The 27,884-nt window shown below is 39.1% G+C and overlaps 1 pseudogene; it reads left to right on the forward strand.

Annotated features, from left to right (window-relative positions):
• The window catches only part of LOC111750671 (DNA-directed RNA polymerase II subunit RPB11-a-like), a 69,160-nt pseudogene extending 58,966 nt beyond the window's left edge, over positions 1–10,194 (forward strand).
• Positions 10,195–27,884: the final 17,690 nt, after the last annotated feature.

The raw sequence follows: 27,884 nt of genomic DNA on the forward strand, positions 1-27,884 counted from the left end.
TAAATCTGTCTGACTAGGTGTTATGGACTGAATTTTGTCCCAAAAAATATGTGTTATAAATCCTAACCTCTATGCCTGTGGTTATAATCTCATTTGGACATGGTTGCCTTTGTTATGTTACCGACAGTTGATTAACATAGGTTGTATTTTGGGTCAATCTCTTTTGAGATAAAAATAATAGTTTAAATAAGCATGTGAAAGAAGCAGAGATGGGGGAAGAGAGATACCAACCCACATGCAGACTGGCTAAGAGCAGAAGCTCAAAGAGACAAGGACCTTCCTCCAGAGCAGGAAGGGAAACCCTTCCCCTACACTTGGCACCCTGAATTCAGATCTAGCCTCCTAAACTGTAAGGAAATAAATTTCTGTTTGTTAAAGCCACCTGCTTGTTATAGTAGCACTAAATAACCAAGTAAATGGGTGTAGGCTACCTCCCATCCCTCAGACCAGGATGAGCTGGGGTCAGATTTGCATGAATTTCTTTGCAAAAAAAAAAAAAAAGTGTAGTTGCTATTACCAAAAAAAAAAAAAAAAGGGGGAAAATGCACGCTAAGTAGAGAAAAACAAGAGATTATCACTACAGTTAGTCGATATCGAACAGTTAAATTAGATAACAAGGCTTAGTCCGTATTTTTTTTCTTTTATTCCATGTCTTTCTGTCTCAGATCAAGAAGGCATTGGGTTTCTTCTTGCAGCATAATTTAAGGGTCCTCTGATGCAAATGGGAAACACTGGTGGTGTAGTGGTTAAGAGCTACGGCTGCTAACCTAAAGGTCAGCATTTGGAATCTACCAGGCACTCCTTGGAAACTCTATGGAGAAGTTCTACTCTGTCCTATAGGGTTGCTATGAGTCAGAATTGACTCAATGGCAATGGGTTTGTTTTTTGGTTCTGACATAAATGAATTTTCAGTCTATCTGAAAACACTGAAGCCGTATCGTATTTGTCATGTCAAAGCTTCTGACACATGTGAAAGGATATCATACATACAATGTATATATATACATTTTTTTTTTTTTTGACTTCTCAATAACATTTCATGGCCATTAATGACAGTCACATGAATGTACTGCTGGGCTACAATCAGTTCTATGCTGGGTTTCAATAGTTTATAAAGTAAATTTTCTGAACAAATTTTTAGATAAAATAATTGGCAGTCTGATCTCTGCAAGTATGCTTCATTTTTATAGTGATTAAAACAGTCCATTGAGCTAATTTGTAAGGCTTGTAAGAACTTACTGTTAGAAACTCATCAGAGTTCTTTGGAGAAGGGCTATTTTAGATGGGTAAAGGGTGAGGAGAGTTCAAATCTTTCTGAAGTTATTTTTCAGTTGCTAATTCAAATCACACAATGCCCACATTATAAATTAACTCCAACATTACCTCTGGGTTAAGCAAGAAGATTGTTTTTGCATCACCGCTTTATCTCGGGACAGACGACTTTACACCTCTGTGGACCAGTGAGGCTATCACAATGCATCATTGCTCTCAGGATGCTGTAAGGGTAATCTTCACTACCATTGCATAGTAAAAACATGCTGGAAAATGAAACATTATGCACTTCAGTAACTATCCTTGTTTAGTTTTAAGAACTTGCCTTCCTAATTCCATAATAAAGGCCTGAGAGTCACAGAATAAATTGGATACCAGTCCACATGGTGCATGAAGCAATCCATTCTACTTGGCCAGCGCTTAGCTCAGAAACTAGCAAACTCAATTATCCTTTTCTTTCTTGTAGAGTTATTTCAGCTTAGTCTCGTCTAGCTCCAGAACACACTGTGATATAATAGAACTCTCTGAAATACTTCTCTCATGCCCATTAGTATCAGGGATTTTTTTGTTTGTTTTCTTTCAACTTCTACTCCGCTTGGGCTCAGCACCTGCTTGCAGCTCTTTTGGCCCTTTTTCAAAGCAAGCAATTATATGACAAAAGGCCCTATGCCTCTGTTTCCTTTGTTGTCGAAAACATTCATTTCCACTCTTTCAACCTCTTAAAAAATTAAACTATATTTCTAAATATTAAAAAAAACTTGACAGCATTTTTTTTTTTTTCAATGAGATGCTATGAAGATGAATACTTAGCATCAAGGAAGTCACTCTTTCCCCCGCTAACCTCTGTACCAGCCCTCACTGCTTGTGACATTTACACGTAAAAAACAAGGAGAATCCTGCACTGACACTGCTCCTTAACCCAAAGCCTGTTCACTTTTCGGAGAAAAATTAGAGGAAGGGACTCTGGTGGCAAACCAGTCATGACTCTTACAGATCCTATGGATTGGCCAGGCAAAGGGTTTAAATCGTCCAGCAAAAAGGAAATAGAGATTCTCAGCCCTTGTAGGACAATGGATCTTCTGCTCTCTGTGGTCTCTGGCCTTGGGCTACTTTGTGGTTTCTTCAGACTTGTGACAAGAGATTCCCAAGCTGTCTCTTTGGTGATTGGTTCTTCTTTGACATCCTAGGAGTCCACGTCCCCTTCTATCCAGTATTACTTTCTTGTGGCTGCAGCTATTAGTCAACACATTAGACTGGCTGACAAAGTCTAACAAGAAGTATTTTGGCTTGTTCGTAATTTTTTTCTTATTCTTACTCACAGATATTTCCATTATCCTACTACTAAACTTCTTCATTTTTCCATTAAATCTCATATCCCTATAATAAGTAATACTGGGTAGTACATTTAGATCATAGGTCTTGGTATCAAGTTGCCTAAATTCAAGTTGTAACTGCAATTATCACCAGCTCTGTGACGTTAGAGAAACTACTTAACCTCTCTGTGCTTCAGTTTCCCAACCACAAAATGAATACAATAATAGCACTGAACCAAAGGTTGTTGAAAGGATTTAGAGTCTACAACTCCTTTTCTAAAACCGTTGAGACCAGATGTATCCCAGAATTCAGAAATTTTTGTTGTTTAAGAATGGTTATATGATGCATACACAACACATTAGGAGTCCCTAGGTGGTGCAAATGGTTAACGTACTCGGCTGCTAACCAAAACGTTGGTGGTTCAGGTCCACCCAGAGATGCCTTGGAAGAAAGGGCTGATGACCTGCTTCTGAAAAATCAGACATGGAAAACTCTAAGGAGCACAGCTCTACTCTGATCCACACGGGGTTGCCAGGGGTCAGAGTAGACTTGATGGCAACTGGGAAAAAAAGAAAAACAAGATGATATACAATATCCTATGACAGAGTTTGAGCAGCATGTTGTAGCCAAATCCATTAGTAATTCTATTACGAAGGAGATGATTATTCACACTAACTATAAATAAATAGCTGAGAGCAATTCAGCTGACTCATTGCCATCAAAGAAGTTCAGGTCAGGTAAGTTTGCTGCTAAATGAGTTTCTGAAGTGACCCGCCCACCTCTTTTACTTAAAAGGATGGCCAGTGTGGACATCCCATTACAACACTTTGTTTCTATTTGAGCCACTGACAGGTGGGTGTCCTATATATTTTATTGGCTAGTAAGTACATAAAAAGTTTCATGACACTTTACAAGACACACAGACTATACAAAACTCCATGCTTTTGTTCCTGTCTCTACTGTGATGGTTAAGATTGTGTGTCAACTTGGCTGGACCGTGATTTCAAGTGTTTATATGAGATCACCCCCATGATGGAATCTGTTGTGCGTAGCCAATCAGTTGAAAGGGATTTTCTTTGGGCGTGTGTCCTGCATCCAAATATAGGTGGATGTTCTGTCTCTTGCGTGCTCTGAATCTTGCAGCTGCCTCCTGTTCCCTGTTCATCTGACCTCCAGTTCTCGAGACTTGAGCTAGCAGCTTATCTGCCGATCTCGGGTTCACCAGCCCCTGCAGTTACGTGAATCAGGAGAAGCCTTGCGGTCTTGCCTGTCGGTCAGGATTTCTTGATCCTCACAGCCTGTGAACAAGAGCCCTACTCTCTGACCTGCTGATCTTGGATTCACCAGCCCCTGCGGCTACGTAAATCAGGAGAAGCCTCTATCCTGATCCATGGCCTTGGAACTTTTCAGCCTCTACATCTGTGGGAGCCATGTCTTTGATTTATGTCTCTTTCTATATATTTATATGCTTCGCTGGTTTTGCTTCTCCAGAGAAGCCAGCCCAAGACACTTACCTAACTTATATAAATTATTCCTTGGGACTAGAAAAGACTAAGCCAGAATAGTCCACTACTTATGACAGCTTATTGAATCTATATGTTCACAGATGAAGGGAACCTTGTTTCAGGCTGACTGGCCAAGGCCTTGACCTACATGGCAGATCTCATATACTTAAAACTCAAACTTATTTCAATATCCCACTTAAATAACAGGAGTAGTGATCCTAATTTTTTTTTTGCAGAAACATTTCTGTTAGTAGGCTGTCTTCTAGTTTTCATTTTTACTGTTATAAATGATAGGCTGAATAAAAGAAATATCCTATAACTTTTTTTGTAAATTATTACCCTTTTCACTTTTTTACTATTAGGTAATCACAGCCTGAGTATAAGAAATTATATTTAAACATATACTCACACATATATGATATAGGATGTGTATGTGTGTGTGTCTCCTAAAAAGACTGTCCAGACTTTTTTCCCCCTAAAACTTTTCTTAAGGTTATGTCTCTTCTATCTACTCACTGAAAAGTGAAATTCATTAAGGAGGCCATTTGATTTCCAGCCAAAAATTCCTAAAATTCTGAACACTTGATATGGTGCCCTTTAGGATTACTGCCAGTTGAACCTAAATTCTGTGGTCATTACTCCATAGAATACGTCAGGCTGAGAAACAAGCTCCTAAAGGACAGCAGTTTTTCAAGCTAAGTCATGGTGCTTTTAAAGGGAATAAAATCCTTAATGAGAAAATTTGTCTCTTGAGGCTTCTGGCTCCAAGGTCAGTTTTGCACAGTTACCCTCTTGGTTGGAAGAGAATTTGTTTGGGGACATTTCAGGAAGCCTGTTCCTTAAAAAGCCCAGGATGAAGCAGGATGGCAGGTGGCTCTCTGGAGCTTCTGTTGGGTAACTTTATAATTCTCTGACAGATATACCCTAGAGCTGTTCCCACCTAGCTAGGGCCTTGTAACCAAGCCTCTCCCCACCTAGCTAGAGCCTTGTAACCAAGCCTCTCCCCCCTTCTGCTTACCAACCATTGAAGGAGAAGAAGGAGAAACTGGGTTGCTAAGAAACCTGTGGCAATGCAAATGCACCTGATGGAACTAACACTTATCAGCTAATAACATTTGAGTGTGAATAAACTCATCAGAGTCTTCCCAAGTGGATCAATACATTGTCAGGTCTCAGAGGGCTCAGCCCTATTTTTACTTATCTTTATTTTTACTCACATCTAGTAAAGTGCTAAATAAATGTTTTTGGAGTGTCAGCTGAGGTTAGCCTGTACCACATCATTGCCCTCAGCTGGTTCTTCCCGGTTGGGAGGATGGAGAAGAAAAAGGAGCGTTTTCTAGTTGCTGTTACCCATTGCTTGGGTCTGTGTTGTAAGTGGGAGCACATACGGCACAATGGTTAAGAGCGTGGCTATTAACTAAAAGGTTGGCAGTTCAAATCCACTAGCTGCTCCTTGGAAACCTATGGAGCAGTTCTGTTGTGTCCTATAGGGTCACTATAAGTCGAAATTGACCTGAAGGCACCTAACAACAACAACATGCTGTAAGCAGCACAAAAATATGGTACCTTTATAGGAGATCTGGAGGGTGACAGAACTTACCTGGACCTTGGAGTGTGATGATTAGGTAAGAAGGGGGGAAATGATGCTTAGGATTCAGAATCATTCACCGAATGCTAAGATGTGTATTGTGAATATTGCTGAATAAAGGATACTTAATGGAAAAGCTCTGAAAATTTCTGTGCCTAAGATTTTGATGTCTCTACAGGTGGCCTCTATTAGTTGGTCATGTAATTTGTGTGTGACTGTGCCCCTCCCGGAGGAGGGGGGTTAAGTGGAGCTTTGACAACAGGACCTAGAAAACAGGGTTGCCATCATTTTGTTCACTCCAACTTCCATGCACCCACACATAAGTCTTCTTGATAAGCGACAACGAATATTTCAACGTTATGAGAAATGGAGGTGACATTAAAATGTAATTACATTTAATTTATGGAATGCAGGATAATAACATCCTGCAAACTAGGACAAGTAAGCAAAAAGGAAAATCTAATCTGGTTTGCTGAACCTCTTTCCTCTCTACTTCTTTAGCATTAACCAACGCACGCTGGAACATGTATTATGAGGAGATGAATTCACTGGCGTGGTTTCTTGTTTTCCTGCACCCAGAAATGTAATGAAGAAGCAAATTATATTACCTTGATGACAGAGACAAAGTACGTCAGAAAGAGCATTATAACTGCAAAATTACAGAAAACACACTCTCTGTCCTCACTTACAATTTATCACGATAGTGATAAGAAGTCTAACTACTCCTAAACGGTGAAATTGAATGAGAATTATCAGCATTCTGTTACTTAGGAACAGAACTAATTTCTTTTCACCCTTGTGGAATTAATTATATAATTTATGATGTATTGTCACTGCTTTTCATAGTAGCAGTGTATATAAAAGTAATAATCCATAGTTTTCTATTGCAATGGACTCAAACTCTTATTAACTCTTGGCCTAAGAAGTCACAGGATAAACTTACAAGTCATCAAAGTGTGAGTAGTATTCTTGATTATGAAAGTGAGACACAAGAAGTTCTAAGGTTTATGAACTTTATGCCATTCAAGCTTATTCAGTGTTTCCCAGGAGAGGGAGAGAGAGAAAAAAAAAAAAAAATCATCACCCACTTAATTTCATGTATATCTTCGCTCTGAACTTCTGAAATACAGTAAAATCACTGGTGTGTACTTTTTCTCCTGGTGAAATATGATGTCAGATATGACTTTTTTTTTTTTTTTTTTTTCAGGCCAGCCCCAGTCGCCAAAATCTTCCTGGAAGAAGCTTCAAACGTATACTCAGTTCCTTGTATGCTGCTTCCTCCTCTACCAGTTCACCCAGCAGGAGCCTGAAATATCCCCTACACTCAGAACAGAGCTTTGAACCAATTTGTCCCAGTTTGAACCCCTGCTGAGAGTTTGCATTTCCACCCTCAGATATACTGAATCAGAACCTACACATTAACAAGATCCTCAAGTGATTCTTAGGTATAATAAATTTTGAGAACCACTGATCTACTAGTAGGAGCCCTGATTGTGCAGTCATTAAAGTACTCAGCTGCTAACTAAATGATTGGTGGTTCCAACCCACCAGCCACTGCTCAGGAGAAAGATGTGGCAATCTGCTTCCATAAAGATTTATAGCTTTGGAAACCCTATTGAAACAGGCTGCTCAGCCATATCCTGAACAGTACCTGAGCCAATTTTTTTTTCCTTCTTCTTTCTCTTCTTTCCCTCTCCTAGCCTATCCCTGTCTCCAAGTGAGATCCTGACGTTAACTCCCCCAAAATGTTACGTGTTAACCAATGTTCCTCTAGGACCGTGGGAAACAAGTGGTATTGATCTAAGCCTGTCAAATAAGAAGAAGGATGGCACCAGCCACCCCCTGAGCCAATGGGATACTGGCAGGAAAAGATCAACATGGTTGAGATATGACCACCGAAACCAAACAGAAGAGAGTGCATATTCCACAAGTCCCTAAAATTTATGGGTCTTTTCCCTTAAAAACCCGAGCTGACCTGTAGTCCAGTGAGACAATTTTAGGAGGAGATCATTCCCCTCTGTCTTCATATACCAGTGTATCTAATAAAGTTCTTGCTACCTACCTCACCCCTGTCTCAAGAATTGGCTGTTTGTGGCAGGCGGCTCTAACTCGCGAAATTGCAGTAACACTATGGGGCAGTTCTACCCTGTCCTATAGGGTCTTTGAGTTGGAATCGACTTGAAGGCAGTGGATTAGGTTTGGTTTGGTTAGTGGTTCTCAGAAGTGATCCCTAACCAGCATCATTTGCATCACCTGGGAACTTGTTAGAAATGGAAAACCTGAGTAAAGGTTCAAACCGGAACCAAACTGGTTCGAAGCCCTGACTCAGAGCTTTAGAAACAAACCACAGGCTCTAACTATGCCCTCCTTTGTCCCTTCTGTTGTCCTTAGTTGCCATTCCAACTCATGGGGAACTCATCTGTACAGAGAAGAACTGTTCCATAGGGTTTTCTAGGCCGTGACCTTTCAGAAACACATCCCCAGACCTGTCTTCCAAGGCGCCTCTGCGTGGGTTCAAACCACCAACAGCTCAGCTAGTAGATGAGCACTTAACTGATTGTGCCACCCAGGGACTCCAATGTCCCTTTTAGGTGATTTTTGTCTTGTTAGAGGATCATGATCCTTTTAGGAGGCCATTCTCAGTTCAGATATTGTTGTCCCTGGGGTTCTCTTTCCTTTTTATAGACTTCCCAACATCATTCTTCGTTCTTAACCTTTGTCCCAGCACCTTGGTACAGTATACTGGCTCTTCCAGAATCTTTGGGGCAGGACAGGAAAAGGGATAGTGTTTCCATATTAGGGCAAGAGGAAGAAGAAAGGCTCAAGTTGGGAGTGACATTACCACAGGCAATGTTAAATTTAGTTTAAAGAAACCCTCTCCCTTTTCTGTCCTGGAAAGGGCTTACTGCAAATAACTATCCTTTCTCACATGACTTAGATAAGACACATAGATGCTACCTTGTTTACTTATGACAAGGCCAGACACAGACCCTCCAAACATCCATTTTTGGCCTCATAAATAATTAACTGAACTGCTTTTCCTCACTGAACAATCTGAACAAAATGCTTCCTAAGCAAACTTTTAAGTTTCTCTTTCCCCCAGCTCCCTGTATGACACATCCTCAGCCTGAGCCAGCATAGAACTTCTCCTTAAATATCCCTCCCAGAAATAAACTGACCTCAGGTTAAAACATTATCTTGTCTCCTGTTCTATTACCACCAGTTCTCCAGTTCATCCTACTTCCCTACACTGGGTTATTTCTAGCTTTATTTATTCTTCCCTATGCAAAAGCAGGAAACCCCGGTAGCATCGTAGTTAAGAGCTACAGCTTCTAACCAAAAGGTAAACCAAACCAAACCCATTGCCATCAAGTCAATTCTAACTCATAGAGACCCTACAGGACAGAGTAGAATTGCCCCATAGAGTTTCCAAGGAGTGCATGGTGGATTCGAACTGCCAACCTATACAGGGGGGTAAGTTAAGGTCAAGCCAGATAATGAAATCCTTGTGTGTCAGGTTGAATATGAATTATATTTTAATGGACCAATCAAAATTTTTGACCAGGAAAATTATTAAAAGCTTATTTTTATAAAGGGAGTTTAAAGTCTTTCAGATCATTAGGATTTAGGGAGCGCACTGAGGCATTGAGACCCAAAGATGTTATCAGGTAGGGTACCATAAACAGAAAAGCTAACAAACACAAGGCAATGTATTATCCCCCAAATTTAAGAAGTCCAGTGGCTTTTGGGGCCTACTCCACCTCTTATCTACAGAATTTTGTCTCACATCAGGACTCACGTTCCTTCCTCTTGTCTTGCCTTTTTCTACACATCTGAGTGCTAACAGAGAAGAAGAGGAGGATTAGTTTCAACATTAAAAATCGAGTCCTTTTGGTGTCTGTCTACCAATCAATGAGAATTGCAGATCTGTCCTTCAGTCCTCCTAGCATCCTGCGGGTCATCCGTGGATCAAGCACACACATACTCTCTATTTCCCATGGACAGATGTTTCCCTTTCTGGGATTTAAAAAAAAAAAAAAAAACAAGGATATGAGGCAATGTATGGGTCCAACTCCTCACAACCTGGAAGTAGACGCTAACCTGGGAGAAGTTGTGTTATAGGCTTCAAAGGTGGCGGTGGCTGTGGCATTAGGATCAAAGCCTCTCCCACCTTCGAATCATACCTGCTCTTTGAGGGCGAGAAGAGAACACCAAGGTACCCAATGCCTGTTTGTTCACCATTGACAATGAAGGCCACACTCCAGGAAACATTATGAAATCATGGCTGTTTAAGGACCCACAGGTACTGTTGCTGGCTACAAAGTCCCTCATCCCTTGTAGCACAGGATCATCATCTGAGTGCATGCCACACCCAACTACAGCCCTCAGGAAGCCTTCACCAGTTCCATCACAGACTACATCAGCAAGCTCTCCTAGCTGGAAGAGTGCTTCTGGGTGGCCATCAAAGACAAGCCAGAAAGAATTGTTGACTGGAAGGAGGCTTGCTCAGCCTAGGACCCCAGCTTCTCCCCAACCCTGGACACTTCTCTCAGGGTACCACACAGAGGAGAGACTTCTCTCAGCTGTGGCCCTCCTTGTAAAGATATTCCCTGGGCCGCTCACCCCTGACACTTATGTCTCCTGTACATAAATCTTTTTATATTCCTAGTAAAGTATGGCAGAAAGAAAAACAAAACAAAAACCCACTGCCATTGTCCCACAGAGCAGACGGTGTGTTTGAATAGGTGACCTTTTGGTTAGCAGCCAAGCTCTTAATCACTGTGCCACCAGAGCTCCTTCTTTCTAGGCTACTACCTTCTAAATACATGAGAAACATTTCTGGTGGTCACAAATTCTATAGAGCAGTCTCAACCCAATGGCATTTTACATTATCATACTGTTGTTAGGTGCCATTGTCAGTTCCAACTCATAGCAAGCCTATGTACAACAGAATGAAACACTGCCTCGTTCTGTGCCATCCTCACAATCCTTGCTATGTTTGAGCCCATTGTTCAGCCACTGTGTCAATCCATTTCTTTGAAGGTCTTCTTTTTCAATGACCCTCTACTTTATCAAGCATGATGTTCTTCCCCAAACCCCAAAAAAAAAAAAAAACCAAAAAAACAAACCAACTCATAGCAACCCTATAGGACAGAGTAGAATTGCTCCATAAAGTATACAAGAAATGCTTGGTGGATTCAAACTGTGGACCTTTTGGTTAGCAGCCTAGCTCTTAACCATTATGCCACCATGGTTTGTTTTTCTTCCCCAGGGACAGATTTTTCCAGATAACATGTCCAAAGTACTGAGATGAAGTCTTACGATCCTGGCTTCTAAGGAGCATTCTGGCTGTACTTCTTCCAAGACAGATTTGTTTGTTCCTCTGGCAGTCCATAGTGTATTTAATATTATCACACTAAGCAGAGGCAATTCTCTCTGCTTACAAAGCACTTTAAAACTGTACCCCCGTTTATAAACACAAAAATGTGGTTCATTACTGAGACCTTTCCCTATTGGTAACTGTCAATTAGTTACAAAAAACTCTGACATTGAAATGATTACTTATCTGTATCTTAAACCAAGCCAAATTTGATGCCATTCAGTTGATTCTGACTCATGGAGATCCCATGTATTGCGGAGTAGAACTGTGCTCCATGGGGTTTTCTTGACTGTATTCTTTACAGAAGCAGCTGCATAGAGTTTCCACAGAGTAGCTGGTAGATTTGAACTGCCAACCTTTTGGTTAGCAGCTGAACTCTTAACTACTGCACCACCAGGGCTCCTTTAGGTTAGTAGTCAAACACAAACCATTTGTACCACCCAGGAACCTGTCTGTACCTTACCAAAACCAATAATCAAATCCATTGCTGTCGAGTTGATTCTGACTCGTAGCAACTTTATGGGACAGAGTAGAACTGCCCCATAGGGTTTTCAAGGAGCACCTGGAGGATTCAAACTGTCGACCATGGCTCTTAACCACGAGGCCACCGTGGTTTCTATCTGTACCTTAGGCTAAATTAAATGCATAGCCATTTTTTTCCCCAATGAATTTCTATTCTTTTTCTGTTTATATCTCTACTTTTTTTATCTTTTTGTCTCCCTCTCTGTCTTTCTCTAAACACACATACATACACACTTGTCTTCCGGAAAGACTCCAGTATAACTGTTTATGTTTCTCTAATAAAAGAACTGAAGAAAAAGGAACTGAAAGAACTGAAGAAAAAATTCAAGCCTCGAGTTGCAGTACTAAAGCATTCTACAGGGAAAATATAAAACGACGCAGGAAGCATCAAAAGAAGATGGAAGGAATACACAGAGTAAGTATACCTAAAAGAATTGGTCAATGTTCAAGTATTTCAGGGAGTAACATATGATCAGGAACCTGTGGTACTGAAGGCAGAAGTCCAAGCTTCAGTGAAGGCACTGGTGAAAAACAAGGCTCCAGGAATTGACAGAATACCAACTGAGATGTTTCAACAGATGATACAGCACTGGGAATGCTCACTTGTCTATGCCAAGAAATTTGGAAGACAGCTACCTGGTCAACTGACTGGATGAGATACATATTTACGCCTATTCCCAAGAAAGATGATCCAACCTATGCGGAAATTGTCGAACAATATCATTAATATCACATGCAAGCAAAATTTTACTGAAGATCATTCAAAAGTGGCTGCAGAAGTATATCGACAGGGAATTGACAGAAATTCAAGCCAGATTTAGAAGAGGATGTAGAACCAGGTATATCATTGCTGATGTCAGATGAATCCTGGCTGAAAGCAGAAAATACCAGAGAGATGCTTACCTGTGTTTTATTGACTATGCTAAGGCATTGGACTGTGTGGATCATAACAAATTATGCATAACATTGTGGAGAATAGGAATTCCAGGACACTTAATTGTGCTCACAAGGAACCTGTACATGGATCAAAAGATAGTCATTTGAAAAGAACAAGGGATACTGCATAGTTTAAAGTCAGGAAAGGTGTGCATCAGAGTTGTGTCACCATACCTATTCAATCTGTATGCTGAGCAAGTAATTCAAGAAGCTGGACTAGGTGAAGAGAATGGGGAATCAAGTTTGCAGTAAGACTCACTAACAACCTGCATTATGCACATGACACAACCTTGCTTGCTGAAGGTGAAAAGGACTTGAGGCACTTACTGAGGAATATCAACGACCACAGCCTTCATAAAAAAAAAAAAAAAAAACCAACTTGAACACACACAACTGGGCCAATAAGCAACTTCATGATAAATGGAGAAAAGATTGAGGTTGTCAAGAATTTCATTTTACTTGGATCCACAATCAACACCCATGGAAGCAGAAGTCAAAAAATGCTTTGAATTGGGCAAATCAGCTGCAAGAAAAAAAAATTCTCCTTAAAGTGTTAAAAAGCAAAGGTGTTACCTTGAGGACTAAGGTGCACCTGACCAAAGCTGTGGTGTTTTCAGTCATCTCATAGGCATGGGAAAGCTGAACAATGAATAAGGAAGACCGAAGAAGAATTGATGCCTTTGAATTGTGGTGTTGGAGAAGAATACTGAATATACCATGGACTGCCAAAAGAACGAACAAATCTGTCTTAGAGGAAGTGCAACCAGAGTGCTCCTTAGAAGCAAGGATGGCGAGACTACGTCTCACATGCTTTGGACATGTTATCAGGAGGGATCAGTCCCTGGAGAAGGACATAATGCTTGGTAAAGTAGAGCGTAAGCGAAAAAGAGGAATACCCTCAACAAGATGGATTGACACAGTGGCTGCAACAATGGGCTCAAGCATAGCAACAATTGTAAGTGTAGCACAGGACCAGGTGGTGTTTCGTTCTGTTGTACTTGGGGTTGCTATGAGTTGGAACTGACTCGACGGCACCTAACAAAAACAATAAAAGAACAGGTGTGGTGATTGGGCAGTTATGAGTAGGTTATCACTGAAAAGCAAATTTTTCTTTATCTCCGAATTTCTATCTCAAACCCCCTATTGAGGTCTCTGTTTTATACAGCTCTGTCTTTCAAAACTCATTGGTAAAGTCAATTTGTTTAACTCAGAGGAAAAACAAGCTTAGAAAACACAAGCAATCCTTGTTTTAATGATTTTACCCCCCTCAGTAAATAGTGCCTGCATTTGCTATGAAAAATGTCAAACTGCCCTGTTTAACTGAATAAATTCTGATGATTTTAGAGAGAATAAATGATGGTTATTCTAAAGTGATATTGTGTTTTCTTTTTCTAATGGGACAGATTCATTCATGTGTTTTAAGTTAAAAATAGTGGTTGCTTTTCCTAGCATTCATTACTAGCCTGGGTCCATATAGACTTTCACAGTTTAAATCTTCTCAAATTGAATCTGAAGGACTAGTATTTTTTCCTATCAGAGTAAAACACATTCTAAATCCTAATAAATCTATTTCTTTAATATGCCACTTGAAGTATAATAGTGCAAACAAAAACACATAATGGGTTCCTCTTGACAAAGGAAAATGTATTCACTCCTGATGAAAGATCTTTTGATAATTCAGTCTTGGCTTTAACACTTGATTCATATCATCTTCCCACATTAATTTGTTTTTAATTTTTTCCTGCCTTCTAAGCTTTTTCTTATTTCAGTGACATATACGTGACAGATGGGGTTGATGAACTGCAGAAGTAAAGATTCTAAATCAGATGAAAAACTTCAATTATTCTGCAGACCCATAGAATCCATATAAGGCATTGAGAAGTCTGGATTTCCAAGGGGTTGATTATCGCATTTTAGAAACAAATGATGAAATCAACAACAAAACCATTAAAACAGTGTGTTTCTCAAGCCAATACTAAATGGCTCTCTGGAGTGTATTTTTTTTCTGAAGTCTTCAGCCAATTCAATTGTGTGCTGTCGAAGTGATGGTGAAGCCATGAAATCCATTCTTTATTACAGATGTTAATTTCAGAAATGTATTCTTTCTACAAAATGGATTTGAATTTAGGGGGAACTAACTAATTTATTTAACTGTCTTCAGGTAAGGATGGAAGCAGGATGGATGATAATGCCTCAAGATGCAATTCATTGTTTTTAAAAATAATACCTAATGCCTTTACAAGTACAGGCTATGCACATTCATATGGAAGCTCAGCTACTTCAGTCCTGTTTTGTTTTCAACCAGTGAAGTTAAATGCTGTTTATTGGATCATTTTTCTTTATTCTGTCTCAGTAATGGGAAACACGTTTTAGTAATCTTATTTTCTCTGTGATTAGATTGCATGAATGTAATTTATGTACTCTTCAATTGTCCTTTAATTTCAACCTACACCCTTCGCAAAGATGATTGATTGAAGGGTACGGCCCTAGATAGAATACTGGCATCCTTGCTCTGTGTCCTGGGGATAAATTGTTCATCTCTTTCCTCATTTATAAAATGGAGTTCTGGTGGAGATGAAATAAGTATGAATATTTAAAGTATCTAATGCTGGGAAATAATACGCATGTATGTACATATGCATTTTTGCTTCCACACTTGGTATTTAGTTTAGGGTAATATGTTCTATTTATGCATGTTATTCATTTTTTTCAAGCACGTATAAATATTATATCTTTACTATAGACTCAATAGTATTAGAAATATATAACTTAACTGACTGCATGCCCTCAGGACCCTAGACATGTCCTGATTTTACAGTAGGTTCAACTTATAAAAATGGGAAGCTAGGGCAATTTGTTTTTTCCCTTAAAAATGCATCTTTTCTATGTTTTGCATGCATATACCCCAAATTATTTCCATTGTATTACAGTACAATTGGGTAGTAATTTACTCAGGATTAAATCAGGTGAGTTAATTTGTTACTTAGCATCCCTGGAGCAATCCCTGTGTGAAGACCCCTGGACTAGAAGCTTTTAACTCGTTTGCTTAAATTTAAGAATATTTAAGCTGCAACTTTGGAAGAAAGGCCTGACAATTTGCTTTTTAAATGTCACAGCCTTGAAAGCTCTATGGTGTGCAGTTCTATTCTGCAACACATGGGGTCGTCATGAGTCCACATCAACTTTACAGCAACTGTTTTTTCATTTGTTTGTTTTGTTTTTTAAGCAGCAACTACCGTAAGAAGTGCGGCAAATATGAAGTCTACTGAATGCTCAGCATCCTCTTAGCTCTATCGTGGCCATCTCTCTCAAGCCCGTTATTACAGTTTACAAGTGGGAGACTATACCGTCTGTGAAATTATTCAATGTCTTTAAATAAACTCTTGTGGCTAGATTTGACCATTTGATTCTTAAAATTTAATTTCCACGTGGAGCCATGTTTACAAAGCTGTAACATAAATACTTTAAGCTCTGCATCCCCTAGCAACTCACCCACACTACTGACTTATTTAGATATGCTCTGTGCAATTGTATGTGAGGAGATTTCATGAGAAGTTTTTATTTTTATTTTTTATATATTTTTTAAAGGCACTGAGAACTGATTTATTTCCCACTGACAAATGGCCTGATAATTAATGATTATCGGTGTGAATTTTGGAAGAAGCTGTTTACAAATATTGTTTTAGCTTTACGCATCTATGCTCTAATAGATGATTTCAATAAAAAAAAAAAACTTCATGTTTTACCAAAGAGATTTTTTTTGAATGCTGTTCCAATATTCTTATAATTTGCTACTCTTGATTTCCATTGTTGAAGTTAAAAATCTATTTATGTGTTTTGATTACTAACAGTCTTTTTTAAATAATAAAAAAAAAAAACCCGTTGCTGTCCAGTCGATTCCGGCTCATGGAGACCCTATAGGTCAGAATAGAACTGCCCCATAGAGTTTCCAAGGAGAGCCTGATGAACTCGAACTGCCGACCTTTTGGTTAACAGCTGTAACTCTTAACCACTACACCACCAGGGTTTCCTTTTAAATACAGTGTGACAAAATAAACAAATTGACCAAGGTGGAATACTATAGCCATGATATTAATGTTAGGTCCTATTCATGTTTTCATTAATCTTGATGACAACCATGAAGGCATATCCATTTTATGGGACCAAGAATGTAGCTTAGAGAGTGTAACTTGTTCAAGTCACAGTGCAAGTAGCTAACAGTGCTGGGAGTCTAACCCAGTCACACTGATTCCAAAGCCTATTCTTATGCTCTGTCCTGTGTCCCAGTGCTGTATGTAACACAGTTTCTGGCACACAGTTGCCCTCAAACAATACAGTTGGCCCTCCATACCTGCAGGCTCTGAGTCCGTGAATTCAACCAATTGCAGATCGAAAATATTCAGGAAAAAATAAGTTCCAAAAAACAAAACTTTGCCACCAAGCACTAGGCTGAATCCACGCAAATAAAGTGATGTGTAGGCATCCCTTGCTGCAGCCTTTGCCATTCCATAGACCCTCAGTCTCTCTCCAGCACTCGTTGTTTGAGCATCTTGTGTCTCCTTCATTTGATACTTGTGTGCACCCTTTGTTTCTGTGAAAAAACGGCTCCTAAAAAGCAATTTAAGTGGCCAAAATAAACCCGCAAAGGCTAAGAGGGAATGCAAAGTGTTACGTCTTGATGAGAAAATAAAAATCTTAGATTCTTTGAAAAGCAGCATATCCCTTGCCAAAGTGGGCTGTAAGGTTGGTAAGAACGAATGGAGCATTTGCACATTAAAGCAGAAAGAAGCTGAAATTCATGGAAGTGTTGGTACTGGCCCTACAACTGCAGAAATGGTCTTACTGCTTTGTGATAAAGTGCCTGCAAAGACTGAGAAAGCATTAAGTGTGTGGCTAGAGGACATTTCACAGAAACATATCCCTGTTGATGGCAAAATTATGTGTGAAGAAGCACTTAGCCTCTATGAGCACTACTGTGAGGGGGTTGAGGAGAGTGAGAGGAAGCAGTTTCAGGCCAGTAAGGGATGGCTGGCTAGCTCTGTAAAGCTCTCCCACTTCAAGAACTTGAAGATCACAGGAGAATGACATCAGCTGATTTCCAGGCAGCAGCAGTTCCCAGAAGGGCTCCAGAAACCCACAGGAAAAGGAAGACTACCTGCCACAGCAAGTCTTCAATTGTGATGAAACAACTATTTACGTAGCATTTCTGTTGTATTAGGTACCATAGATAATCCAGAGGTGATTTAAAGTGAACAGGAGAATGGGCAGAGGTTATATGCAAATACTAGGCCATTTTATACACGGGGCTTGAGCATCTTCAGATTTTAGTATCTACGGAGATCCTGGAGCCAATCCTCTAATGACACTGAGAGGCTACTGTATTTATTTTTTAGAGATAAATAAATAATAAGTACTTAATAAATCAATTGAGGTATGCACATATATTAAATCTGTATATTTTTGTGTTTTCATAAAAACAAATTCAAATGGCCATACCTCACACACACCAGTCCTACTAGGGAGAAATTTGTTAGAGACTATTCACAGAGTGGGAGGAACAGCAGGTGTGGGTTCCCAGTTGTCCACTGCACTTTGGCAGGGCCATATAACAGACATGGGAGGGAGCTTTCAGCCCTTGGGCTTTGGGGCTTTTAACCTGTATGATTATGAAGCACCGACAATTCCCTGACATCATCAGGGATCCAAGCCTGGTGGTTGCAGGTACATGGCATATTGGTCAGTGGCATGAGCTGCCACTGTAGCCTTCTTATTGGGGGAGTAGCAGCATCTGCCCTGGGTTAATCATGAGCTGGAGTCCAACTCTACTGCTGTAGCTAATATGATGTGGTTGGTAGACAGGTGACCTAACTGACCACTTGGGCACTCTACCAGTGTTGTTTGCCTTAAGCAATTGTATATTGCCAATATACGTTTCAATTTTATGGAACTTTGCAGGAGACCAACATACAGGGAATCAGCTTGAATATGCTAAAACTTACCTCTTGTATACATTATTGTGTGTATAATTGCTTTATTTTCTATATGTTCATAAAAGTTACTGGCGCTGTGCCTCCTTGATATCATCTATGTCGTCCATCTTTGAATGCATTTTTCTTTGCTGTTTTCTTCTTCACCTTTGGCGAGAATATATAAACTTTAAAGAAAAAAAGAGGTAATTCATGAATAAGAATAGCAATGATAATGATTAAAGTAATACGACAGGATTAGTATGAGAATTACCTTTGCTCGATGTTCTTTTCGTCGAATGAGTTCTGATTTGTTAATGAGAGTAGATGGAATGGATACTCACCTACCTGATATAATGTCAGAGGTATCAGGGAAACTTCCTGGCTCCTCGAATACTTCCGTCTCCAATGGCTATATTTTCAAAAACAACACAGTAAAAGATTGTTCTGTTTAATTAAAGGCTTAAAATGCCAGTTCTCCTGGGAGGGCTTACACTGAGCAAGTAACATTCCCTTTTGTATGAATGGTTTTCTGAAAAGTTAATGAGGAAAGGAATTTAGAAAGGGCCAGTAGCAATGAGAGCATCTGTAAAGTTACTGAATATTAGAACAGAATGAGAAGGACAGCCACTAAATAGGAAAATGTAGTTGTTATCATTAATGACACATTTGCATCTTCAAAGGTTTTGTTTGTTTTGTTTTCTTAATGTCCAATTTTATTTCAAACCCATGACTTATCTAGAGGAAGTTGTTTATTCCATTTTTAAAGGTTGGCTCTACATATGTCCAACATCTGGATAATTGTTGGAAAATTCATTCAGCCACTCAATACATTTGCATATTTGGAAATAAACGGGAAATTAACTACTATTCTTGTAACCTTCTTTCCAGAAGGAAAGACTCAATTAATCTCAAAAATAAAATTCCAAGGTCACCTGGAACATTTTAGTTTAATCTACTTAACAAAAGAATAAACAACAAAATGACAAAATAAATAACTTTTCCTCTAAACTGAACATCATGGCTAAAACTATGGAGCAATCTCCTTCAGCTAAGATTATGTATGATTTTACTACTACTGTGTACCCCGGCGGAATATAAAGGTAGCATGTGAATTTATTTTTACTCAGTGGATTCAATAAACAAAAATGTATCCTAAATGTAGTGTGGTAGGGATGTTTTATATATTGTCCATTAAAATAATATTAAATGATTGTTCTTTTCTATTTTTACATTTATGAAACAATTTTGCTCTTATTAATCACATGCATTTGTCATCTCATGCTCCTCTGTATTGCTTGGACCAATTTTTGAATCATCAGAAAGTTTTCAAGGTGGCCTCATCCTTCTGTCTGTCTCAATATATTGAAGTACAGAAATATTTGAAATGATATACAATGTCATTGCTGGATATTTTATTCTAAGACACAAGTAGTCATTCTGATAATATTAGGGCCATTTATGTTTGCCCATTTTACAGGAGTATAATGCAATAGCCTCAAAATAAATAACTACTGCATTACTTTTTGAAGTTATCTTTCATTGGCTTATTTGCTATGGACCCAACCCACGAAATTATGAGGTAAAACCTAAAAATTAAATCTCCAAATTTTCATTTTACTTCATTCTGACTTTTTTCTTTTTTTTTGGATACCAGATTCAGTCAGGTCTCTTCTTTGTGGGAAAAAACAAAATGTTAGAAAAATAAAACAAAACCAAAAACATAAGGTTTAGTCTGGTTACTACCTCTTTGTGAAGACTTCCCTGAAAATTACCCCTAAGCTGGAAAAATGACAGTTTTTAAAATATAAAACAGTACAAAGAACACCAGTTAAGTGAGAAGTATGAGAAACTGTGTATGATGCCTGTGAAAATGACAGGTGTCATAGGTACTAGGGGAGTAAAGAGAAGCAAGGAGTTAACTGCTTGGTTCTGAAAATATTAGCACAAAATCACATTGTTTTTGACCCAAGCTGCTTCTGCTAACCCATGTTATATTTTTAGAACTAACCTTCTAATTCTCTTAAGTTATAATGACAGGTCAGACTATTCTAATGGAGATTGAGCACAAAAAGAAAAGTGAAGTATAAGAGTGTGATAACATAAGTCACAAACTTGGCAATTAAATATATCGCTGTCTATTCCAGTTTTAAAATGATTTAGTTCTGCCTTTCTCAATATCTTTGCAGTATATATTCAGACTTCTGGCCTTTGTCTCCCCCTCCGCTGTCCGGGCATATTGAGAGTTCTGTTGTCCTTACCTGCTGGCTTCTGGGTGTCTTCATTTGAGTTGAAGATCATCTTGCTATTTTCAAGACTTGCTCTCTGTCTTTGTTTCCTCTTCAGTGAAACGTCTGAACATCCTCTCTCTCCACAGGAAAACTTCTTGGGAGTTAACCATTGCCTTCTGTTACCCAAGCTGCATACCTCTCAGTGTGTATCTTGGGGAACAGAAACTATTGCTAGGATATCTGACATTATAATGTGTAGTTATTGCTAAGATATCTGACAGTACGAAATTCAGAGGCATTTCCCCATCAGGTCTCTGACTTTGGGCTATCTACCACATACCCACTACATAGTCATATGAAAACTTCTGGATTTCTTTCACACTCTTCCTAGGCTGTGGAGAATGAAGGCATTACCATCTTAGAATCTGTTCTCTGTCTAATCATGTAATGCTATCATTAATACTTTGTGGTAGCTACTTTGTATTGGCATGGTGCTTTTCCAAGGAGTTTTTAAATTTTATAAATTATAACTTAGAAATAAGCAATAAGCTCTTTTTCATTTATATGGGTATTGTTCACAACCTGTCCTAGGATTTTTATTCCAAGGCAGATAGATTTTTTTGTGTAACAAGTCCCTTTTTACTTCTACATTTTCCTTTTCATTCATACCAAAAGACTCTTCCTGTTTGCAAGTCCTTTCTTTTATCTTTCTTGTTCATTCTGTATGGCTTAATCTTAATAAGAAGGCTTGTAGAAGGACCAAATGCAATTTATCTAGAAGCCAAAATATAACAGAGGGGAGTGTATTTAAAATATTTCATTGCTGTTGTGTGTAAAAGGACACAAAAAACATTTCAAATTTCAGACTAAATAATGAAAAATCAAGTATACATTCTTTTTCAAACTGAGCTGCAACCCATTAACAGGCTGTGAAAACAATAGAGCAGGTCAGAAGCAGTCCTTTTCTTAAAGATTCAACATAGAACAAAGTTCAATAGAAAACGTCAGTTTCACTGGTGAACGTTTCTATTACTTGTGTGCATGAGCATGCTTGGTTCATGTCTGTGTATGTCAGTCATTGAATAATATACATTTCTTTCTGAGATATTAACTATTATAGCTTTTATTTAGTGTCCATTCCTAAAATTCTATAGATCAGCTGCTAACTGAAATATTGGAGACTCTTGGGAGGAAGAACTGAAAATATACCTCCAAAAAAATTAGCCGTTAAAAACCCTATGGAGTGAGGTGGGGCCAAGATGATGGAGTAGTTACTTGCTTCTGGTGATCCCTCTTACAACAAAGACCTGAAAAATAAGAGAAAAAATTATATATATGACAAGGTAGGAGCCCTGAACACCAAAGGCAAGGTCAGAAAATGGACTGAGTGTCAGAGAGTGGGAGAGACGGCTCATAAGTGGTGAGAAGATGACAGACCTGACTCTGCAGGAACCCTCAGACAATCCTCTGGAGTGACTGTGGCAGGGCTGGCGGTAGCGTTCTGGCCGCAGCGTTCTGGCCGCAGTTTCCTCAGGAAGAGACAGTGAGCCGCACAGCCTACTCACACCTCCAGAACCAGAGAAGAATGGCGTTCTCAGCAAAAGCTAAGTACTTAACGTTTATTTTACCACACCCCTAGCTCCCATGCTGGCTTCAGTGGCTGTTGATTTCTCTGGGCCTGAGATAGGTTCTGTTGCACGTTCTGAGCCATTCTCCCAGCCTTGGAAAAGGAATAAATTCGCAAGTGGGGGAAAAATAATTTGGCAGCTCCACTAAGCTGGAGATATCAGGACAGAAGTGGCTTCTGTCTAAGCACCAATGGTCCGTGGACTTTGTAGACATTTACCCCTGCATGGACCTGTGTAGGCCCATTTTAGGAGAAGAGACCCTTGTTGGCAGACTGCAACTGTTCCAGCTATGCAGTGGAGAAGTGGGTGTTTAATGCTTGACACTGCTTTGACTATTAAACAGGGTCCATACCTACTAACATCAGGAGCCTAAGGACTGGTGGCTCCAATCATGTCACCTAGCCACCTGCAACAGGGGTCCAAGGATAAGTGGTACCTCCCTGTCCTTACAAACAAAAGCATTGGGTGACCACGGTCTGGTTGCAGAACCCATCCACCTGTGCACTCTAGGGAACAGGGGCACGCTTTCCTCACAAACACTTGGGGATGGTTGTCAGCCCCCTGCCTTGTTCAGAGCATGACCCCCTGCTGCAACCAGATACCTGTGCCTACGCTAATCACCCCTGCCTCTATAAGATACTAGGACAGAGCCTCTACCACACACTTGATGATCAACTACCTGGACGCCTGAACTGAATCCATACAAGAAAAGTAAATGGACTCCTAGGCTCATATACCTGGTAACAGCTCTAGCCATCTGGTGACAGGATGTTAGATCTTCAAAGGTGAAAATAATCAAGCTAGCGCACTCCAGCAGCCTATTTGGGCATATCAAAACAAAACAAAGAAAGAAGCTGGGACACAGTAAGCAAACACAAAATAAATTAATACAATAACTTGTAGATGGCTCAGAGATAACAGTCAATATCAAATCACATAAAGAAGCAGATCATGATCACTTCAATAGGTGCTCAAAACAAAGAATCAAGGAATCTTCTGGATGAAGATGTGTTTCTGGAATTACCAGAAGTAGAACACAAAAACCCTGTGGAGCAAAATTCTACTTTGATGCACATGGGGTCACCAGGAGTTGGAATTGACTTGACAGCAACTCAAACTGGAATTAGAAAGTTAAAGGACAGCATCTATGACAGTGTTTCTTATCCTGGGATTTTATGGCTGGCCTCTCCATGTTTAAGGATGTAATCTCAAGTTTTAGAATTTGTTGCCATAAAATTTGGTTGTTTATTTTCTTAGCCTTGGGAACTCAGAGATATTTGCCTGGAGGAGTGGCATTATGCAGAGGCTTGAGAACTTCATATTGTTCAGCCTAACTGGACCACATTGTATTGCATTCAGAGATACCTGATGAGCAAGAGATATAAATAAGGATCAGATAATAAACAGCCTCATTAGCCCAATTAAGAATTTTGAACTTCATCTCAAGATCAATATGTATATATGTAGAGGAAGGGTGAGTCAAGAGGATATTTGTGGTGAAAGAGTATAGGAAGAATGCATTAAAAAGAAGAGACAAAATCAGAAGAAGTGCCAAGGTAGAGACTAGATTGGAAGGGAGATAATCTTGGGTCTAGTTAGGAGGACTTGGATGTCATCTGAGAGAGGTATGAGTAAATTGGAGAGATATACTGAAAATAGAATCAACAGGATTTGTTATTGGATTAGACTTGGGGTGCCTTTGAGTCAAGGGCACCTGGCTTTTATATTCCCAATGGATCTGGGCTGCATTAATCTTGGATGAGGCAGCTCTCTTCGGTTTAGGGCAGTGGTTTTCAAAGTGTGCTGTCCAGAACAGTAGGATTAGCATCACCTAGGTACTTGTTAGGCAAAATTTTGGTCCCTACCCAAGACCTACTAAATCAGAAATCTGGGCCCTACCTACGTGTATTTTGAGTTCTCCCAATGATTCTAATGTATATTAAAGTTTGAAAACAATTGGTTTTGGGAAATTTCAGAGAGAGACTCCATTCAGTCCTCAGTGGTCAAAACTCTCAGCACCTGGGGGAATGAATGCCTTGTACTTGTAGGGAAGAAATGTGGAGCACACCATAGTATTACCCATAGGTGAAGTCAGCAAAACCAAGCAGGAGCCTGTGGCTTCTATTCTGGATTAGCAATGTCAAAGGCAGTTTTAGTAGGAAAGACAGAGGGACCAAATTAAATAATCTGAATATTGGTTATGAAAAAGTACTATGGGGCATCATTTTCCATTATTTATTGCCTTAAAAAAAACTCATGTATTCATCTAATAACCAAAAAACCAAACCCACTGAAGTTAAGTCGATTCCTACTCATAGTGACTCTATAGGACAGAGTAGAATTGCCCCATGGAGTTTCCAAGGAGCACTTGGTGGATTAGAACTGGCGACCTCTTGGTTAGCAGCTGTAGCACTTAATCACTATGCCACCACGGTTTCCATTCATCTAATATACCCAGTTAATTATTATTTAATATCAACAACTCCTCTGAAGTCAGCTACTGTTACAACAAATATGTATGGCTAAAAAAAAAAAAAAAAGCACTATTTTTTATTTTAAGGAGTTCTAGGTTATGATTAACCAATAGAATACCTTTCAAGTTCAAATGGTTAACTGTATCTTGCAATATGGTCTTTTTCTTTATTATGTACAATATGTTGATAGTTAAAAAGGAGCTCTTGAAAGTAAATTAAGCTCTATTTTACAGAAATATTAATCTAAAGCAAATACATCTTCTGTTAGCTGATTAGCATGAAAGTCAAGTTTTCTTTAGAATAAAAGAACTAATAATTCATTAAAGCATTTAAAAGCCTGTGTAAAACTTGCTTTTAAACCCACATTCAATCATTTCTTTTCCAAGGCTGTCGGTTGTATGTAAACTTTATTGCTGAGCTTCTGCATCTTAAATTCTTATAGCACCAACCTTATCTAGAGAAATATTCCTTGCCAAGCACAATTTATACAACACATTGAACAGTTTGATGGCTTAGTTCATTGAAGTCTAGATGCTAAGAGGTGAGCATCTTGAAATTTTCCCACTACTTAGGGTTGGTAGTACCTGAGAAATGGCACTCTGTCTTGAAACGGGATAAAGAGGAGATCTGTCAAGTCCTGTTACCCTGGTTTTAGCTTGCATGCAAAAGAATTTTACTTATGCAGGAACCAATAAGCTTTAGCTAACACCTGAAATGGAATAAATGCTTTCTGACAAGTAGAAAAAAGGTAAAATATAACAGGTTAAAATCTCGCTGAAGAGAAAGATTCAGACTTTCGGTGTAGTCACCACCTAAGGATAATTAGGAGCTCTTCAGGAGATTACTAAGGTTTAAATCATTCAATAGAACCAATTTAAAATAAGGTAAAATATGAAGTAAACACCAAACAGGCATAGCATTACAACACACAAATAGATGTCTCAATCTGCATGTGACATTTGCTTTGTAGTTTTTAAAGGGCCATATCTCTTAACTAGATTGCAAGCTCCAATAAACACCTTGTACCCTGGAGCTGGGTTAGACATTTGCTCCTTGTTGGGGATGTCTTAATCGTTTTTTTTTTTTTTTAATTCATTATTTTCCTGGGGTAGAGAAGGACAATAGAAGATGATAAAGGCAACTGGACTATAGGTTTGTGGCTTAGAAGCAAAAAAAGGGATACTGAATTTAACAGCTTTTGATTAGCAGTGGTTCTTTGGGATATCCTGAAGGAAAAAGGAACTGGTTATGGAGTTACATCATGGGTGTTGGAGATTTAAGTATCCTGATCTAGTTAAGTGAAATTGTTCTCTCATTATTACATTAATCATTTTTACAGGTGAAAATTTTCTCCTCATTGAAAAACCAAAAAAAAAAAAAAACACATTGCCATCATTGAAAACATCATCAATATTATTTTCTTTGTGTTCCCTGTTCATATTGCCCAAATCCATTACTATACATGAGAATAAATGTGTGGGGAGTTTTGGCTTAGGCTGCATTAAGTTTATCTTAAGGAGTGTGGAAGGATTTGGAAAAGATAGAAAGAATGGTTGCACAACTTGGAGAATGTTACCAATGTCACTGAATTTTACAGGTAGTAGTTGAGATGGCTTATGTTTTATTTTTCACCACACATACATACACACACACACACACACACACATAATGTGCTAAAGTCTTTTACTTAACTCCTAAATGGATTCCTTTTCTATTGGTTCACCACTCTGGTTTTAATGAACAAGTCCTCCTTGCTTCCATGAAGACAATGTGCAGCAAGGGAAGCTGAGTCAATTCCCAGATGTAGAGTGGTTCATGGGTTCTCTGGCCACAGTGATTTGTTCAGGGGTGGGTCTGTGGTTTTCATTGGTTCAGTCAGAATGAGTCTCAAGGTATCTGGATGTTGTGGCTGAAATGCTCTCCTCTCTTGGATAAAAAAAAAAAAAAAAATTTTTTTTTCTTGGATAGGAATGTGAAAGTATGATTTCTTGACACCTGAAATGTGTCAAGAAGCCTCTGAAGAATGAAGTAAACACCTAGGAGGAGGAGTTGAGAAAGGCAAAGAGGATAAAAACAGGTCCCGGTGGTATCTTTTTAGCTGTGGATCTAGCCACCCCTGAAAGATTTTTCAGTCACTAGAGTAATAAATTTTCTTCATTAATTAAGCCAATTTGAGTTGTGTTTTCTATCTGCAAAAAAAAACAAAAACAAAAAAGCATTATGATAAATGTGGCAATCCTCCATTCTACAATCCCTAAATGAGACGTGAGTCAACAATAACATCAACAATTAAGACACAGGCACAAAAAAAAGCAAGCAAACTGAGACACTGAATAAACTAATGTCAAGACCATGTATAAAAATAGAATTCTGACCCACAGACAGCAGCTAACAGTTCATGAAGCCAAACAACAATCCCTGTAATGATGAGCCCAAAACAAACAAGACATGATAACAACTGACAAGTTCTCTAATTTTTACCACCCTGTCTTAGTTATCTTGAGTAGGGATTGGCTTGAAAGCAATGGGTTATTTGGTGGTCTTAATTATCTAGTGTTGCTACAACAAAAATACCACAAATGGGTGCTTTAACAAATAGAAATTGATTTTCTCACAGTTTAGGGGCCTAGAAGTTTGAATCCAGGGTGCCAGCTCTGGGGGAGTTTTTCTCTCTGTCGCTCTGGAGGAAGGTCCTTGTCTCTTTGAGCTTCTGCTCCTGGGCGATCTTAATGTGGCTTGGCGCCTCTCTTCCCCCATCTCTGCCCTTAGCTTTCTTTTAATCTCTTTTCTATCTCAAAAGAATTGACTCAAAATATACCCTATGGTACTCTTGTATCTTTAACATAACAAAGACAACCCATTCCCAAATGGGATGATGGCCATCGGCATAGAGATTAGGATTGACAACACATGTTTTTGGGGACACAGTTCAATCCATAACACTCTACCCTTTCCAATGTAGAACAACTGGAAAAAGTCAAATATGCCCCCCTAACCAATCACATAGGCTGCCTAGCTTCTGGTTAGCCTGCCTACCACTTTTCTAATAGCTTCCATTCAGGTCATAC

The sequence above is a fragment of the Loxodonta africana genome, chromosome 20 (assembly GCF_030014295.1).
Source record: "Loxodonta africana isolate mLoxAfr1 chromosome 20, mLoxAfr1.hap2, whole genome shotgun sequence".
Lineage (NCBI taxonomy): Eukaryota > Metazoa > Chordata > Mammalia > Proboscidea > Elephantidae > Loxodonta > Loxodonta africana.